General features: G+C 51.2%; 1 protein-coding gene and 1 long non-coding RNA gene across 2 annotated transcripts in view; one reads left to right on the forward strand and one right to left on the reverse strand.

The window, feature by feature from the left end:
* The window catches only part of PNPLA4 (patatin like domain 4, phospholipase and triacylglycerol lipase), a 33,455-nt gene extending 32,560 nt beyond the window's left edge, over positions 1-895 (reverse strand). The window contains exon 1 of the mRNA XM_039839658.1: positions 272-895. The gene's annotated coding sequence lies outside the window, so the exon portion shown is untranslated. The remainder of the gene's footprint in view (positions 1-271) is intronic.
* LOC120584071 (uncharacterized) lies at positions 164-12,641 on the forward strand. Its single transcript, XR_005647951.1, has 4 exons — positions 164-178; positions 1,350-1,628; positions 5,007-5,212; positions 12,528-12,641. It is a non-coding gene; the product is annotated as an uncharacterized LOC120584071 (long non-coding RNA).
* The last annotated feature ends 3,410 nt before the right edge of the window (positions 12,642-16,051 follow it).

The raw sequence follows: 16,051 nt of genomic DNA on the forward strand, positions 1-16,051 counted from the left end.
CGCCCACCAGGGCCGGAGGTCCCGCGGAAGGGGCTGGGCCGGCGTGCCCGCGCGCGTCATCTGTGACGTCATCACGCCGACGCGGGCGTCAGCTAGGCCCCGCCTTCTCCTTTTAAAGCGCTGGACTCATCATGGCGGCGCGCACTCTGCCGCTTGGCGCGCGCTTCCCCGAGTGCGGGTAAGGGGCAGGACTTTCTCGTCTGCAGTCGTGCTGTCTTCGGATACCTGGTCCCTGTGCTCCGTTTAGCACCCTCTACGGGCTGGTCCTCACCGGCGAGCTCACTGACCCTGAACGACCCTCAGCTCGGCGCACCGGAAGTGCTTGACCCTGTCCGCGTCTGTATCCCGGATGTGGTTCTCTTTCCCCACCCTCGGGGTGGTGCAGCTGTTTCGGAGGGCGGGCCCCGGGCCCGAATGCCACCCAGTTTGGCAGGGCCTATTTATGGCTTTCATCTACGCGTTATTGGAAAGGCCAGACTGGGGCCTTGGACATCGTTCGTGCCCTCAGTCAGCCTTAGGCTTTGTAACGTTGGGCAGGTTGCATAACCTTTCTGAACTTCCCACGTGACTCAGCTGCCAGAACTCCCAGTCTTCCAAAATCGCACAGCTCCTGCTGCATAGCGTGCCCTAAACAACAGCCATTGTTTCGTCTGGCGGCGCCCCTGGCTCTGGACAGACTTTAGAAGCTGCTTTAAATGGGGGCCACGCCGGCTGACATCCCCACCCAAATTGAAAACCCTGACAAATCTTTCCAAAAACAATGTCTTCCCTGTTTAATCCTAATAACCAAGCCTGGCGGGATCTCAGATTTCCTGGTTGAAGAGTCTCCAGGTTGTCCTTTTAAAGGACAGATTGACTTCTCACCGAAGCTACAGAAGGAGAATCTGAAAAAAAGCCGGACTGGCTCTGCCTTAAGCAAAACGGGGAGGGGCCTTTACTCTGGTCTTTTTCTTTCTCCTCCTTTTGGAATGCCAGGCACCTGACCTCTGCCCCACAACACTGTAAGCGGGAGCCATGGTTGCGAAGGCTGAGGGAGAGGCTTTGTTTCTAGTTCCTAGAAATAGCCTGCAAGACCGCTGATCCTGTTGAAGACATCCTGTTGCCTAAGCATCGCACACCTAGTTACCCTGAATCCTTTACTACCCCTAGACATCAGTGCAGGGGAGGTGAGGTGTACATCAGGGAGACAGCGGGACAAACTCTCTGAGCCTTCACCTTCCACTGCTCTGCTAGACTGTAGTCTTCCCACGAGGGCACGCTCCAGGAAGCGTCTTTGGAAGAAGGAATCCCAGGCTTCACATCGGATCTCCTGAAGCAGAATCTGCTTTTTTTTTTTTTTTTTTTATCAGAATCCCCACGGGCTGCTCCGTGTACTAAAGTTTAACTCGAGGGGTGATCTGGTTTAAAGTGATGTGGTGACATCGAAAGTTTAAGGAGAGACAAGTCCGCAGAGCCAGAATCAGCAGTGGTGGCCATAGAGCTACTGGGGCCTCCTGCATTTGGCAGTGTGGGTGGACTGATTCAGAAGATGAGGGAAAATGTGTCACAGGGCAGTCTGAGTGAACACCACGATTATGGGATTCTTCGCTTAAAGGAGAGACGAGCACCTGCTATTGCCACACTCACTGGTGAGTCAGACGCTATTGAATTTAAGTCTCATGGGAAAAGTGTTTAAAGAGTTCCATACGCTTTCAAACCCTGTCTCCTTGTTTCTCACTTCTATGCCATATCATATTTTGTTACAACTAATTAAGTTCAGCTCCCTAAGGTAAGGAAGAACATCAAGTTCATGTTTGTCTTTGTAATCTCAGTGCCAAGCATTATGGCACAGTGCGTGATCAACAAATACTTGTTTTGCATGTTGGATTTCAGTCAATTACTCATGTGATGTGAGTATATAGTAATTTAATTGCTCTATAAGAACATTTTTCAGTAATTCATTTGCTTGCTTTTGCTTCTTTGGTTTTCTTAGTAATTTCGTTTTGAGCTGGTTTATTTAGCCATTTATCAAACATTTATTAGATATGCATTGCCGAGCAAAGTCTGCTGGCACAGGGCGTACAAGATGGAGAAGAATTCAGTTCCTCTTCATCAGGGATGTAGAGTCTGGCGGGCAGGTAGCCATCCGATGTGTGACTCCAGAGGCACCGTCTGATGCTGGTGCTGGCACAAGGCCACACACAGCTGCTCTGGGTGTGCACGCTGAGGACAGAGCACGGAACCCTGAGCTCTGGGAGTCCCCTAACGAGCACCTGGCACACAATCAAAGTTCCTGAGCCTGACAGCTCCTTCCCCCACGCCCGGCCTCCTCCCACACGGCTGTATCACATGCTACGGAGGGAGGGAGAAAGGTACAGGTCCAGGAGCTTGTCACGCCTCTGCCCGGGGACAGGACCTAAGCCCCGCCTCTCCTCTTCCAGTCTGCTCTCCAGCTGCTGCTCTTAGTTTCCAGTCTTGGCATCTTGACACGCGTTAGTACCTCTGTGGGCTCACGCTGGCATCGCCCCCGAAACACCCTCATCTGCCGTCCTGCTGCTAACTCTTCATCTTGTCGCCTCCTCCCAGAATCTCGTCTGGTGATCCTGCTGACCTGTAAGGACTAGGGGCAGGCACTTGGATTTCTGGAGCACATAGCAGAGCCCTTTCCACGGGGTGTCAGGTAGTCACTCGTGTTGGCATGGCCTCTGTGCGTAGTTGAAGCAGTCCCTTGTTTTGAGAGCAGCACAGGATTCAGAGAAAGGCGCTTTTGCAGTCATGGAGTAGAGCATCTCATCTGAACCCACAGAACGAGGCCGCATCCCTTCCCACTGACTGCTGTGTCTAAGGCTGACAGAGCAGAAGCCGTCATCTGTGAATGCCACCACGTGCAGGGAAAGAAGAGGCCTCTTGGAGGGAGTCCGGGCTGAGAAGGAGAGGTGCTTAGGTGGGCTGGCATTTCTGCAGCCTGTGCATGTAACTGTGACCGTCCCCGACACCCCCGCTGCACCTACCCTTTCTGTTTCCTTCAGCCACTTAGAACTGAGTTTTTACATCTCACAAGCAAAGCAGTTCTTACTAACACGTTTTTCCCATTGCACGTGTTTTAGAAATATGCCGGAAGAACGATTGCAATTGATATTCTATTCAACTGTAAGACAGAGCAGCTAAGCTTTCAAAACTTTCATACTCCAAAAATGTCAATAAAAAAGGAGTTCAGATCTTTGGTAGCGTGGTGGTGCTGTTCTGAGGTGGTGGTAAAGTCCCCCAGAAACATAGTCTCTGTTCTCCGCCTGTGTACTTGGTTGCAAAACAGATATGTCCTTGACCTAGGCACGGACCACAGTTAACGCATATGATAGGAAATAGCCCTTGTCATCCTTCTAACAGTTTCTTTACGGTGGAGAAGATTATTGGGAAAATAACATCAGTGGCAAATCAGTGATATTGTTGACTGATAAACAGAATGTCAGCTTTGGTGCCCGATGCTTCATGAAATTCAGCAAAATACTCTAATTTGGAGTACGGGAGCTAATCACTACTGATGCTGGTAAGAAACACCCTAATTGCTGAAACATCCAATTTTCTAATCACCTAATTTCAAAGAGACAAAACAAAGATTTCGGTCTGTTTTGTTTTTGCATCTACTCCCTTTCACCAGAGTCTTAGTAATAATTACCGAACGTCTTGACTGCCCTTCACGCCAATTCTTAATACGCGTTGTCTCACACGACTGTCATGGCAGTGAGAAAGGTCGGGAGCTACGGTAAATGGAAAGTTAGAGTTAACGTGATTTTCCGACTTGCACACAGAGGCAGAGATTGTCAGCCCAGGGCTCGTTAATTCAGAAGCCTGTACTCAGAAGCTCCTTCCTTACACTGGTCCAGAAACGAATTCACGAAAGATTCGGGCTTCACTGCGTACCCAGTGCCGCAGGGTCCGGCATGATGCGTGTCAGAGCCTTGTTCTCTTTCAAGTCTTCCTCTGGTCAGAATTATAATGTCCACGAATTTAAATGTTCATGGTATTCCTCAGAAGTGACGACAGTCCCTCATAAACAGGACATATAAATTTGTTTATTTTTAACATTTAGAGAACTTGCTCACATCTGGAAAAGAAAAACGTGGGAACTCGGCAATTAAAACTACCCTTAGTCCATTTATCAGTGACAGCAATAACTCTTCTTGATCACTCCTGTTCCTGGAAGCCCTGTCATAAAGAAGGTTATTGTAAAAAGAAGTAATTTCCATTAGAAGCGAAGATGCGAAAGGGGATCGTTTCACTGACCCAGGTCTCAGCTCCAGATTATACATCCGGTCATTTGCCTTCATGGTTTTGCTCACCCTGTAAATAAACTTTATTTCGTGTCTAAGGTATGACAAGGACTGGACTGGAGTAGGCATTAGAAGTTTTCTTTAAACTTAAGATAACTGTCCATTTCTAGCTCACTATTGTTCCTGCTAGGATGTCTTTGTACATTTTCCTGTCCCACTAACTCCCCATAAATGTTCAAGGCCTAAGTCAGGCTCCACTGCGTCCGTATACCCTCTGGGAATACATTCCATCACCTCTGTCAGCAGGAGCCACACCCTGTTTCTTCTCAAGCACAAGGCAGTGGCATTTAGGCTCTCTGGTCTCGACTGGGATGTAGTCCCTTTGGAGCAGGGACTGTGTTGTGCTTCTTGGTGTTCATGGCACCTAGAAGGCAGCTCAAGCACAGTGAATGTTTATAAAGGTCGGGAATCTTTGGGCTCCTGTTTCGGGTGTCCGCCTGGCTTAAGCAAAAGGAAAATGGCTAAGTCAAATAATGCAGTGGCGTAGAGCGAGGTAGGGCTCTCTGCACATGTGGCTGCATCTGGCACGCGATGGGTGCCACTTTCTGTTTTTCTCTTAGCTTCATTCTGCGGGGAGGACATGCCCAGGAGGCCGGTGGCAGCCCTGCAGCTCTCATGGTTTATCACCAGGGAAGTTCAGCTTTCACTGCTCACCTTTTTTTTTCTTTTTCTTTTTTTTTTTTTATCACATGCAAGTCCTCAGAAGGTTCCTTGTGAACAGTAAAGAGATACAGTGACGTGAGGCCAGGACGGGATGGGCCAGTGCGGAAATGAACGGAAGCCCTGCCCAGTGCAGATGCAGTCGGCCGGCCACGGCCTGGGAGGGAGTGTGGCAGCCCAAACCAGCACGTCCGCTACAGCCGGGAAACATTCGTCGAATTCAACGCAAGCAGCAAATGCAGGTACGGTCTCTATATGGGACAAATTTTTATTTAGCCCTTTAGTTGTACAGTAAACTACATAATATATATTCATCTGCGGAATATTCCCCCAAACACATAAGAACAGAGCTGTGATCTCTGGTGCATCAGAAAGTTAGCTGCAACGTGAGATACGTTGAGATGACCAGTAAACGTTATTTGGCACGCATGTCGTTCGGCGTGAGTGAGCAGTCGTCGTCCCGGCACTTTTCTGTGACGTGGGCTATCTGAGGAGTTAGCGATGCTCTGAGACTCCTGCTCACCGGCTCACGAACGTGTCATGAATGTGTTCATGTGACAGGTCCCTCAGCGGGAGCCTGGGGCACTCGCAGTCATGGGAAGGGTCTTACCAGCCATGCAATAGGGTCCGAGAGGTCGTCGTTAAATGAGTCTTTGCTTTTGACGGCAGTGACAGCGATGACGGTGCCCCTCTCCCCAGAGCATTGCGTGTGCCAGGAAGTGAGCCCCAATGTGTTCCCAGCACCTCTGCTCTGGGAAGAGAGCACGGTCGCCATGTGGTGGGTGTCCACTCACGAACCATAGTTTATGTTAAAACCAGGAATAAATACACCACGCAGACTTTCCAGAACATTCTTTACGGCATCTTTGAATTTCTGTGACAACATCACTCAATATCCCAAACTATACAGATGCATTCCCTGCCTGGAAAACTACCAATAAAGCAAGTCAAATGGGTCCGAACTCTGAAATAGCAGTCAGTGAAATTTTGAAAGGATGCAGGCCGACATGTAAAGGACAGCTGTGATTTTGAGATCTCCTGTTGCGGCCTGAATTCCCAGAAATCTAGCGGCAGAGTGGGGACCGTTGGGGTGGGCTGTGCAGCGGGGCGGCGCCTGCGTGTCGAATCGTGTGGCGGTTTTCTCGCGGGGCTTGCTCGGGCGCTACCCCGCTTCCAGGAGGCCTTCGGTGCTGTGAGGCTCCTTTGAACAGGAACAGGAGAGGCCGGGCCGCCGGGCACGTGCGACCACCGAGTGTGCGGGGTGAGCGCTGGGGCGAGCACTGTGCGCGTGTGACCTTAGAATGCAGGCCCATCTGCTTCCATCAACTCGGCTCCGTTTAGAATTCCTCCGTCTGCATGTGTCGATACATAACGTAGTGACACAGACTCGCAGCCGCAAGTGTGAGCGATGTGACTTGGGGCGAGGCAGCCTTTGTTTTTCCTGCTTCGGGCAGAGTCTGGTTCAGACCCGGCCTCTGCTACTCACGGCTGTGTGACCTTGGGACGGTCACTGAACTTTCCGTTCCTCCGTGCCTTAATCTGTGCGTGACGTGACAACGGCATGTAAATTGCAGAATGTGCGCGAGATCCAGGGGCTGGGACGCGTAGGCAGCGTGGAGTCCTGGGCTCACGTACCAAACGCTGCTCAGCCGCCGCTGTGACTGTAACCATGTGAACCATGGTAACGGTAACAACGTTTCGTTGACCAGATCAAAGTAATTATAAAACGCTTCTTAATCTACATGAGACGATAGCGATTATACTTAACATTTTAAATGTTTCTGAGCCCAAATGAGTTAATATATGCAAAAAGCATCGAATCCTGTTTGTCACGGAGTATCTGTAATTCTCGTTAACCACCGTAATATTAATGTCAAAAACATCTAAGTTACTGGATCAAACTCAGACTTTCAAAGTTTAGCATTTCATGAAGGTTCTCATTATTTTCAAGTTTTTTAAATATGTTGAAAAATATGAATGGTTAAAATGAGAATGAAATTAAATGGTTAAAATGGAAATGCAGTAATGTAGAATACCTTTTCTCTTTGTAGATGAAAAATATATCCTCGAGAAATTCAGTTCCTTGGAACTGAATAGATTTTAGAATACTAATTCATTTTTCTTGCAATTTATAGATCTGGCATTATTAAAATATTCATATCTCTGAGCTAATGTGGCATAAATTTAATTTGCAAAACAAAGATGACATGAATAGAACATGATTCACAACCACTTTTTTCTTAAGCCTCGTGTTGTTGGCCCTCATTAGAGCGACGGACTAGTCAGTCATGTAAAGCCGTGGAACTTTCCAGATAAAGAAGTCTTAGAAAATCCTAAAATAATCAAATTCTGAAAAAAAAAATTTCCTCACATTTTATCTTTTTCGTTGTTCCCGGTTGAGTAGGGTACAGCCCCCCGTCCTGGTCAGGGTCGTTTGAAATGTGCGGGGTGCTTTGGGCTGTTGGTTTTGGCCAGGAGTCTCCACAGCGCAGTGGGGCCTGGCAGCTGTGGAGGGGGCGGGGGAGCCCTGGGCAGGAAGAGCCTCGGGGCGCTCCACCCTGCCGCCTGCCTTTGGGCTCCCTCCCAGGCCCGGCCAGCTTGTTTCAAAAATTGTTTTGTATTTTTAAGATTTGAATTTTTTCCATTCGAGTCGACGTTCAGTGTTCCGTGTGTCCGGCACTCAGCATGGTGACGAAGCGTCTGCGCGGTGCCGCCCCACGCACTCACGACCGTGTTCCTGACTCCATGTGCTGCGCTGTGCTGCGCCGTACGGCCCGTGACTGTCCGTAGTGCCACCTTGTGCTGCTTCACCTCTCCGTCCACACAGTCCCCACGCCCACTGCCATCCGCTTCTCTGTGCCTTGGACTTCGTTTCCATTTCGTTCGTTCATTTTGATTTTTAGGTTCCACATCTAAGTGAAATTGCACGGTAATCATTTCTCTCTGTCCGACTTATCTCACTTAGCATAGTACCCTCTGCGTCCCTCATGTTATTGCAAATGGTAACGTTTTTATTTTTTTAATCATGGCCGAGTAACAGTCCGTCGTATGCATGTGCTCCTGCTGCTTTATTGACTCGTCTATCTTGGCTTTCAGGAATTGTGTTTAACTGGTCTAGAGTACGGCTTGGGCCCTAAGTGTATGCGTAGGTGTGCAAACCTGTATATGTACAGGTATATGTGCGCGTGTCCATATAGGTGTTATGTGTACGCTTGCCCGTGTATGTGTGTGTGTGTGTGTGTGTGTGCTCCCAGTGTGTAGTCGGGAGCAGAAATCACTGACTTGAACCAGCGAGCTTCTTCCTGATCACTGGGGGGACCACATAGGTACACAGCACCCTTCCGTTGACACCTGTTGCCTGCCGTCCCATCCGATGAGCCCAGCCCTGTCACTCAGGGGAGCACTTTGCATGGCAAATTGTGTAGTCCCCTGCTGACGATGGCGTGGGGCTGCGGAGGCCGTTTCCCTACTAACAGGAGGGAAGCCGGGGTCTGCCCTGGGCTTTTGGGGTTGCTGGGCAGCCGTGGGGAACACCGTGTACGTAAGCAGGTGCCTTTTCAGGTTCTTAAGCTGACAGAATTTATTAATTTTTCTGGGAAGATAAGAACTCTTTAGAATAGAAATACTGAAACGAATATGTCCTGACGGGCGGCCTCGCAGCACAGAGTCACCTTCTGCCTCATCACTGGAGAGAGCAGTTTCCAGAACCCATCTTCCCACTTGACGTATCCTCCGGGATGGTTGCGTGTGCTGGTAGAATCCAGTGCTAACTGGGATGATGAGTTTTTAACTGCGTCTTAGGGCACCGTGCAGACCCGTTTATCATGACTCACAGCACATTTGTTAGCAAGTCTTTCTCTAGTAGTGGAATGGAGAACAGAAAACAGGTCCTTCTTATATTTCATTGGCAGCACTCGACGAAGAAATTAGTGTACTCTGGACACATGAGAAAACCTGAGTGAGTTAATGACTGAGCACAGACTGAAGAGGAGCTGGAATATTTAATTCAGCGTTATGTCCTTGGAGAGGACACATTGTCAGGGAGATACATATTTAGGCTGAAAAGAAAAACGTCATGGAAACCAGACTTTTCTGTAAGGCGCTTGAGCTCCTTCGATGTTCGCAGAGAGTCAGCTCCTTACTACACCTGCTGGGGAGAACAAGGAGGTTAGGGAGACCTTGTCAAAATCTGGTTTCGCTCAAATCGGTCAGTATGTGTTAATGACCTGTACGGATGTTCCAAGAGCCACGCTCATCGAAGTTCACCTCAAGTTCGTCCGTTAAGTGTGGAAAGTCTTCCAACAAGGAAGTGGTCCGAGCTTCATGGACACACTGTGGAATAACATGATAATGAGATCAAGCAAGGATGACCTAATGCAAAGATTTGAAGAAGTCTTAGAAGATTCTGGCTCATTATCTGGGTGCAAAGCACAGCTACTGTCACCTGCTTAGAATGTCTCTTCTGTGACACCCCTTTCCAAAGAGGCGGTTCACTTCTCATGTGTCACAGTGACAACCTCATGAGTGGGTGTGGTCTGGATCGCCGTGACCTCTCATGGGTTCCTGTGCCGCCTTTTGTGGGTTCACGGTGCTCAGCGCGGTGCCCTGACGTTGGACGCGGGCGTCCCAGCTCAGCCGTGGAACCTGGCGCTGCCCCGCCTCTGGCCAGCTGGGAGGACGGGCGAGGAGGAAGCTGTAAAGAGAGCCGGAGGGGGTCAGGACGAGCGTCCCCGTGCTCCAACGCGACACCAAGACACACCCTGCACGGTGCCTCTGAAGCAGCTCCCGGAAGTGGCAGATGGCGCCTGGGAGGCAGCGGACGGCAGAAGGACCCGAGGCCTTTGCAGCCTGGATGCACGGGGAATTCCGACGCGCCGGTTCTCCGTTCTCTGACGTCATCCCCGACGTCCAGCCTGACGCGAGAGTGGCATTTAAAGCACGCTCCGCCATGTGGCCCGCAGCGTCACAGCCTCCCCGTGCCACAGACAGGGCTTCCGAGAAGTTCCCGTCAGGGCCGCCTGCTTCCTCACTCCAAGCGCGTGAGCACGCGTCCCAGCACGTGTCCATTCACGCGCCCACCGGGGCAGCGTGGAGAATGTGCTGGACCCTGACCAGTTAAATCGCCACCTACTCTCTGGCATCGTGTATGTCTCTCTAGTTAGGCGAAAGTGGGAATGTCAGCCTCGCTTCCCGAAGGCCCGGCAGATAGCAAGGGCGGGACCATGGGCGAGTGCTCAGATGCGATCCAACACGAACCCAGTATGTCAAGTCATTGTATCGTGAGCATTAGAATCTAAGTGAACCAGACGTCATGTCTTATAGTTAACTCAGATAGACATTTTATGAACCTGAAAATTACAAAGCAGTATTAACAGATACATAATTTGGTCTCACGTATTTTTCCACAAGCAAAATTCTTTATAAATTGATTTTAAAATGCTGCGTGAAAGAGCATAAGGTTCAGAATGAGGTGTCTGGGTTTGGGTCCTCGGCTGACCACGCCGCTTTTCATGCTCAGCAGGTGCATTTCCGTGCAGGGCCTTCAGCCGGACGTATGTGAGGAGGCCCTGCTGATAGCAGCCCTTCCACTGGGCCCTGTAAAGACCCTCTCGCAGGGCCCACCGTGCAAGAGCGCGGTCAGCCGCAGAGCGGAATGCAGATTTACAGACGTCGTAAAAGTACACAGTCCTTGCTTTAAATAGCAGTGCATATACATTTGTCTTTTGGAACTTTGTCCATAAGAAGTTAAGTACTCTTCAAAGAGTCACTGTAATTCCTTCAGTAGTAAAACTAAGTGTAATTTTTTTTCCTGTAATATGCTGTTTGATAGCAAGGCAATAATGTTTAAGGCTTTCAGAGCTTTAATGGATGACGGCGATTAGAACTCTTTCTAAAAATGATCGAATTTGTCCTTGGAAAAAAAGACATTGTAGTCTAATTAGTATTCAGGTTGGCTTGTTTTATCCCAAGTTTCTGTGCCATTTCCTAAAGAATCATCGAATATTTGCCACGTCTTTTGAAATTCACAAAATGGTATGTTTAGGGAAGAGTTTCACTTCAGAAAGGAAAAAGGAGATCCCTACGGTGTGCAGAATATCTAGGAAATATTACATAACCAGAGTTCCGATGGGACTTAAAATGAGAGGGAGGACGATGGAACTTTCTGGCGAAGCTTCGTAAAGCTTTGCCCTCTCTGCCCACATCGGTTCCCTCGTATTGGCTGGCTGATCTGGGGGCTAAGAGCCCTGGCACAAGGCAGGAAGCGTCAAACGGTGTCAGCGGTTGCAACACACAGGTACCCGTGTGGTGGACGCTGGGCAGGGCTTGGCGCTGGGGGAGGACGGGGAGGGCACGAGACACCGTCAGGAGCCAAAGCTGCGAACTAGACGGCGTGGCCCGGAGGTCAGAGTCACAGCAAAGGAAGGGAGCGGGAGGCACGTTGGTGGGGACGTGCGCACGGCAGACAGTGCCGGGTGTGCTCGCCCTTCCTGGTGACACGTGACGGCTTTGGAGGAAACGCCCGGTAAGAGCTAAAACAGCTATTTCTGGGAAGGAGAACTTCTAGAAAGCCCGAGTGCCTCCTCTCGTGCGTACGAGCCAGTCTGCACAGGGCGTGAGAGCTGCAGGAGCTTCTCTCGAGGCCCGAGGGACAAGGGCCGATCTGAGCTACCGCTCCTGCGTCTCCTGTCACGTTAAGCAATTTTCCTCATGTGAAAACCCTGTGGAGCTAAGGCATCTTGAGCGCAGCTGAGATTGTCCCGAAGGATGAGTCTTTCCTGGAGGAAGAGTGGATTATTATAAGACCGGAGGAGAAAGGGCAGGGGGAGTTTGGGCATGCCCTGCTTGGGTCCTCTGCAGCAGGCCGTGTGCTCTGCGACGCTGGGGGAGGGGAGAAAGAAGGAGTTAGGGCATCGTCCTCTTCCTGCGTCCTCTGTCCTGACCCCAGTCCCGGGGTAAGCAGCAGATCACCCGATGCTCGTTTGTCCTGCCACAGACCTTAGTCGACAGCACCTGTGCAGATGGAATGCATTACGTGCCATGGAAGAGTCTGCACGGCTCGGGAGCCATGAGTCCATGAGTTCCTGTGGCGCCTTCGACCGAAAAGATTAGAGCAAAAATAGAATAGCAATCTCACGCGAATGAGAACGTCCTTGTTAAGCCGTTCAGTGTTCGCAAAGGATTTTCACGGAAGGCTGTGTAAGAAACGCACGCCATGTTGCTGGTGTGTGCTCGGAGACGGGGCAGGAGGATTGGGAATCCCAGGAGGGGACTGGGTGACGGCGACGTCACACCAGCTCTGCTGGCCAGGAGTCCACGCGCACCACGTTCACAACGCAGAATTGCTGGGTCTGACACGCCGTGTGACGTGCTGCCCAGCGTCCCGGGCCACCGAGAACCTGCCCTTCCTGGGAGCGATTCCTCGAGTGCCCACCCGACGCCGTGATCCCCGCCAGCTCTGGTTTCGGGGAGCCCTCGCTTGAGCCGGTGGGGTCTGAGTTAAGCTGAGGGCTGCCTTCCAGGAGCCGCTGGCAAGCACCCCTCCTCATTTGTTTCCAGATTGGAAGCCCGGCTGACCTCCAGACTTGTGCGACAGCCAGAAAGCACCAGTGCCACCAGCCGCAGCCACGTCCATCGCTGGAACCAGCTGAGCCACCCACTGGGGACAATCACCCGCGCTCCATTCCGGAGCCACGTCGAATCACACAGCCGTTTCGGCTTGTAATCTTTGTGACTCTCTAGAGTTAAACCATAAGTTGGGCTAATGACAGATAATGCGTGGAAAATACCGAACAGCGTTAGGGGATCAGTAAACACGCGGATGAAACCCTGCCCTTCCTGCTGGACTCCTCGCCCTGGACTTCGAGAGTGGGGAGGTAACGTGTTAGCACTGGCCGCTGACACGTTCCGCTAGGGCTTTGGTTCCCGAATGCTGCGTGTGCACGCGTGTGTGTGTGTGCGCGCGCGCGTGAGGTAGAGACAAGCAAGAGTGTGGTGCTCACGCTGCGTTCCGCAGGGGCCGAGGCGCGACCACGCGGAATAGCGCCTGTTCTGATGCGGGGCATGTAGCAGGCTTTCCAAATTGAAGTAGGGACAGCTCGCCACGCACCCTGAAATACGATCGTGAACGTCTGTTTCAGATACAGTTTAGGAGCCGTCTTGGGGACACGCAGAGTGCGTGAGGAACAGATATGGAAGCGAGGGGGACGCACGGACCCCCGCCGCGGCTCCACAGCCGCCAGCCCGTGGGGCGGGACTCCCACTCTACCCGTTCCGCCACTGCTTCGGCGTCTACGCCCTGCCGCCTCTTATTTGCAGTGTTGAAACGGCTGCAGTTGTTAGTCTGGAGGGAGACTAGATAAATGATGTAAACTAAATGCACCGTGTGTCACAGATGCACGGTGACGAGGGCACGTGCCTGATGCATTTTTCTAATTTTGGCCATACTGCGGGCATACTTACCTGGGCTCTTGTTCACTTGTTAATTTGTTAAATGAGACAATAAGGTCTTTAAGGACAATATACCTGGATTTAAGACACATGCGTTCTCTGCTTCCAGTGTGCTGTATGCTTCTGGACGCAAACGTTTTTCATTTTGCAGTGTGCAGTAAATGAGAACTGTGCCTTCCGTGGTGCACGTAGAGGTTCAAAGGAGCAAAGTTCAGTGGGCTGTAATTAACCTCCAAGAGGGGTTAGGAATCTAAGGTGAATAATTCCACCGCCAATTAACCTGCCGTCTGAAGAGCATCGCTGACTCTTGTGCAGGGCAGAGCAGGCGCTCAGTGCGATGCTCCTTCATGCCTGCAGTCACTCATCACGCTGCTGTCAGCGCGTGCTCTTGGTATTTCGCCCCGTGACCACCAAGAACGATGCCACATGCCGTCAGAGCCGCACCTGGAAGTAGAAAGGAACCACGTTGTCTGCACATCAGTAAGGCCACGTTGGAATGGCACCATGCGGCCTCACGTACTGTCTGCTTGACAAGCTTTGGGACACACGCGAAGTGAAGGCGGGCTCCTGGGAGACAGACATCGCACACACTGGAGAGTGGTTTAGAGCGGGTGACTGGACAGCTACACTAATACAACACGTACGTTCAAGCATAAAATTCAAGGAACTAAGAACACCGTAAATATGCTTCTTAGTGATGCTTTCTACATGGCTTTGCATGACTCCATTAAAACACAATTACCGGAGGATATATAAACTAGAAAAAACAAAATCATCTAGACAGAAGGGGGAGGAACCATTTACACGGTGTAATTCTCTTAGATTAGATTACGACCTTGGGATCTCGTTTAGAGAATTTCACCACGTCGCCCACGGATGAAGCAGTCGGAGCTTGGTGAGGCTGGGACCGCCCTTCCACGAACCCCGTCCTCTCGCAGCCCAGCCCGCACGGCGAGGCATAAGGCTGCTCAGCAAATTGAATTACGTATGTAAGAATCAGCTGGAATAATTCCAGATCCTCCTCTTCCAAGTCCTGACTCCACAGACGAAGGACCACGTGCAGGAAGACACTCACGTTTTCCTCCGTCCGTCCGGTTCTCTGCGGGGCCTCTGGAACACAGGCAGTGAACAGCACGGAAGCGGACACGCTCCTGCAGCGTCAGTTTACATGACGCGGCAGGCTCCGTAAGGAAATGAAGACCAGGAGAAGCCGTTGAAACTCAGCATTTTTCACGACACTTCACAAAAAGAGGAAAGTCGTGGATAGAGGGGCCAGCGCACAGGTGAGCCAGGCGGGGGCCGGGGGATCATAGCGATGCTGTGCGTGCAGACCCCTCCCCGTGCTCCTTTGTCCTGGGACATGAAGACGCTCCTTCCTCTGGTACTTGGGGTCTGGGGACCTGGGTCGGGGGAGGCAGAAAGTCCGCCCTGCACCTGCTATTCCTCGACCCCTCCCGCAGGAAGTAGCCAGGCGTGAAGGTGCCACGTTTGGGGCGGTGCGTCAAGACCCCCGTCAACTAAACGCTCAGAGGTCAGGTGCTGTACGTCCCGTGCTGACTCTCGGAGCCACGCTCCTGGATCTGTGGCCGCCCGTCCCGTGGCACACTATTAATACTGTGGGGCTTCATTTGACTGTTACCCAGTGTCAATCGGAAAGGTCAGAATGTCATATTTAAATATTTAATACGAGAAAAGCGAAAGTGGTATTTTCTTAAATCTTGTTTTCTTGTCATGGCGCTCAAATGTACTCTACGAGAGCGTACTTTTAGTTCTGTAGAGGAATTCTGTAAAGGCATGTTGTGTCACTAAAAATGCTATTTTACCTGAATATCTGGGGAACACGTCTGTTCTGTCCACTAAGGTGCCCTGTTCTCACTGTGGTTCCTGCTTTTATTTGGTCACGTGACAGCTGTGACTGGCTGGACTTATTTTTAATTCCTTTGAGCTTTCTAGGAGTTGCATATTTTGGAATGTTAATTTCTGTGCTGTTTATCGACTGATGTTCTTGCGGAGGTGTTAGAGGAGGCTGTCAAAATAAACAGGACCGTCACGCACCATGGTGCCCAGCATCGACTTGGGGAGCGTGCAGGGTGAGCCTGGCGGGGCACGAAGGAGGAAGGGGGTGTGCCGGGCGCCCCGGTCCCCGCTTCCCTGAGCTGCGGCCATCACCCCTCTTACTGATCCTCTTCCTTGTTTTGTGAGACGGCATAATGAGTGTCGCTGTGTGTTCATGGCTTCACTCACGTGTGGTTGCAGGAGGCACTGTTTCTCCCGTCACGCGTCGTGTCGCTGACACTCGAGAACCTGCGCAGAGTGGAGCCATTGACGCGTAAGGGGTCTCTGCGCCCCTCGCTTCCCGTGTAAGGCTGTAGAGCTGGCAGTACACCCGGCCCGGGGACGTTTGCTCATGGTGTTTGCGGTGACCTTCAGCTTCCCTCCCCGTCTGCACAGCGTCCCTCTCTGAAACGTTCTTCTCACCCCCGTTACCGCCACCTCCGTCCTGGTCCCCGCCTCCCTTCATCTTTCTGTGGTGGTGTCACTCCTGGTCCTCACTGATGTCATTTGCGTGTGCACCGAAGGTGATATGTTTTGAAAAACGTTCCCGTGTGCTCTCGTGCCCTTGGGCATTTATA

This window comes from Pteropus medius, unplaced genomic scaffold (genome assembly GCF_902729225.1).
Source record: "Pteropus medius unplaced genomic scaffold, Ma_sr-lr_union100, whole genome shotgun sequence".
Lineage (NCBI taxonomy): Eukaryota > Metazoa > Chordata > Mammalia > Chiroptera > Pteropodidae > Pteropus > Pteropus medius.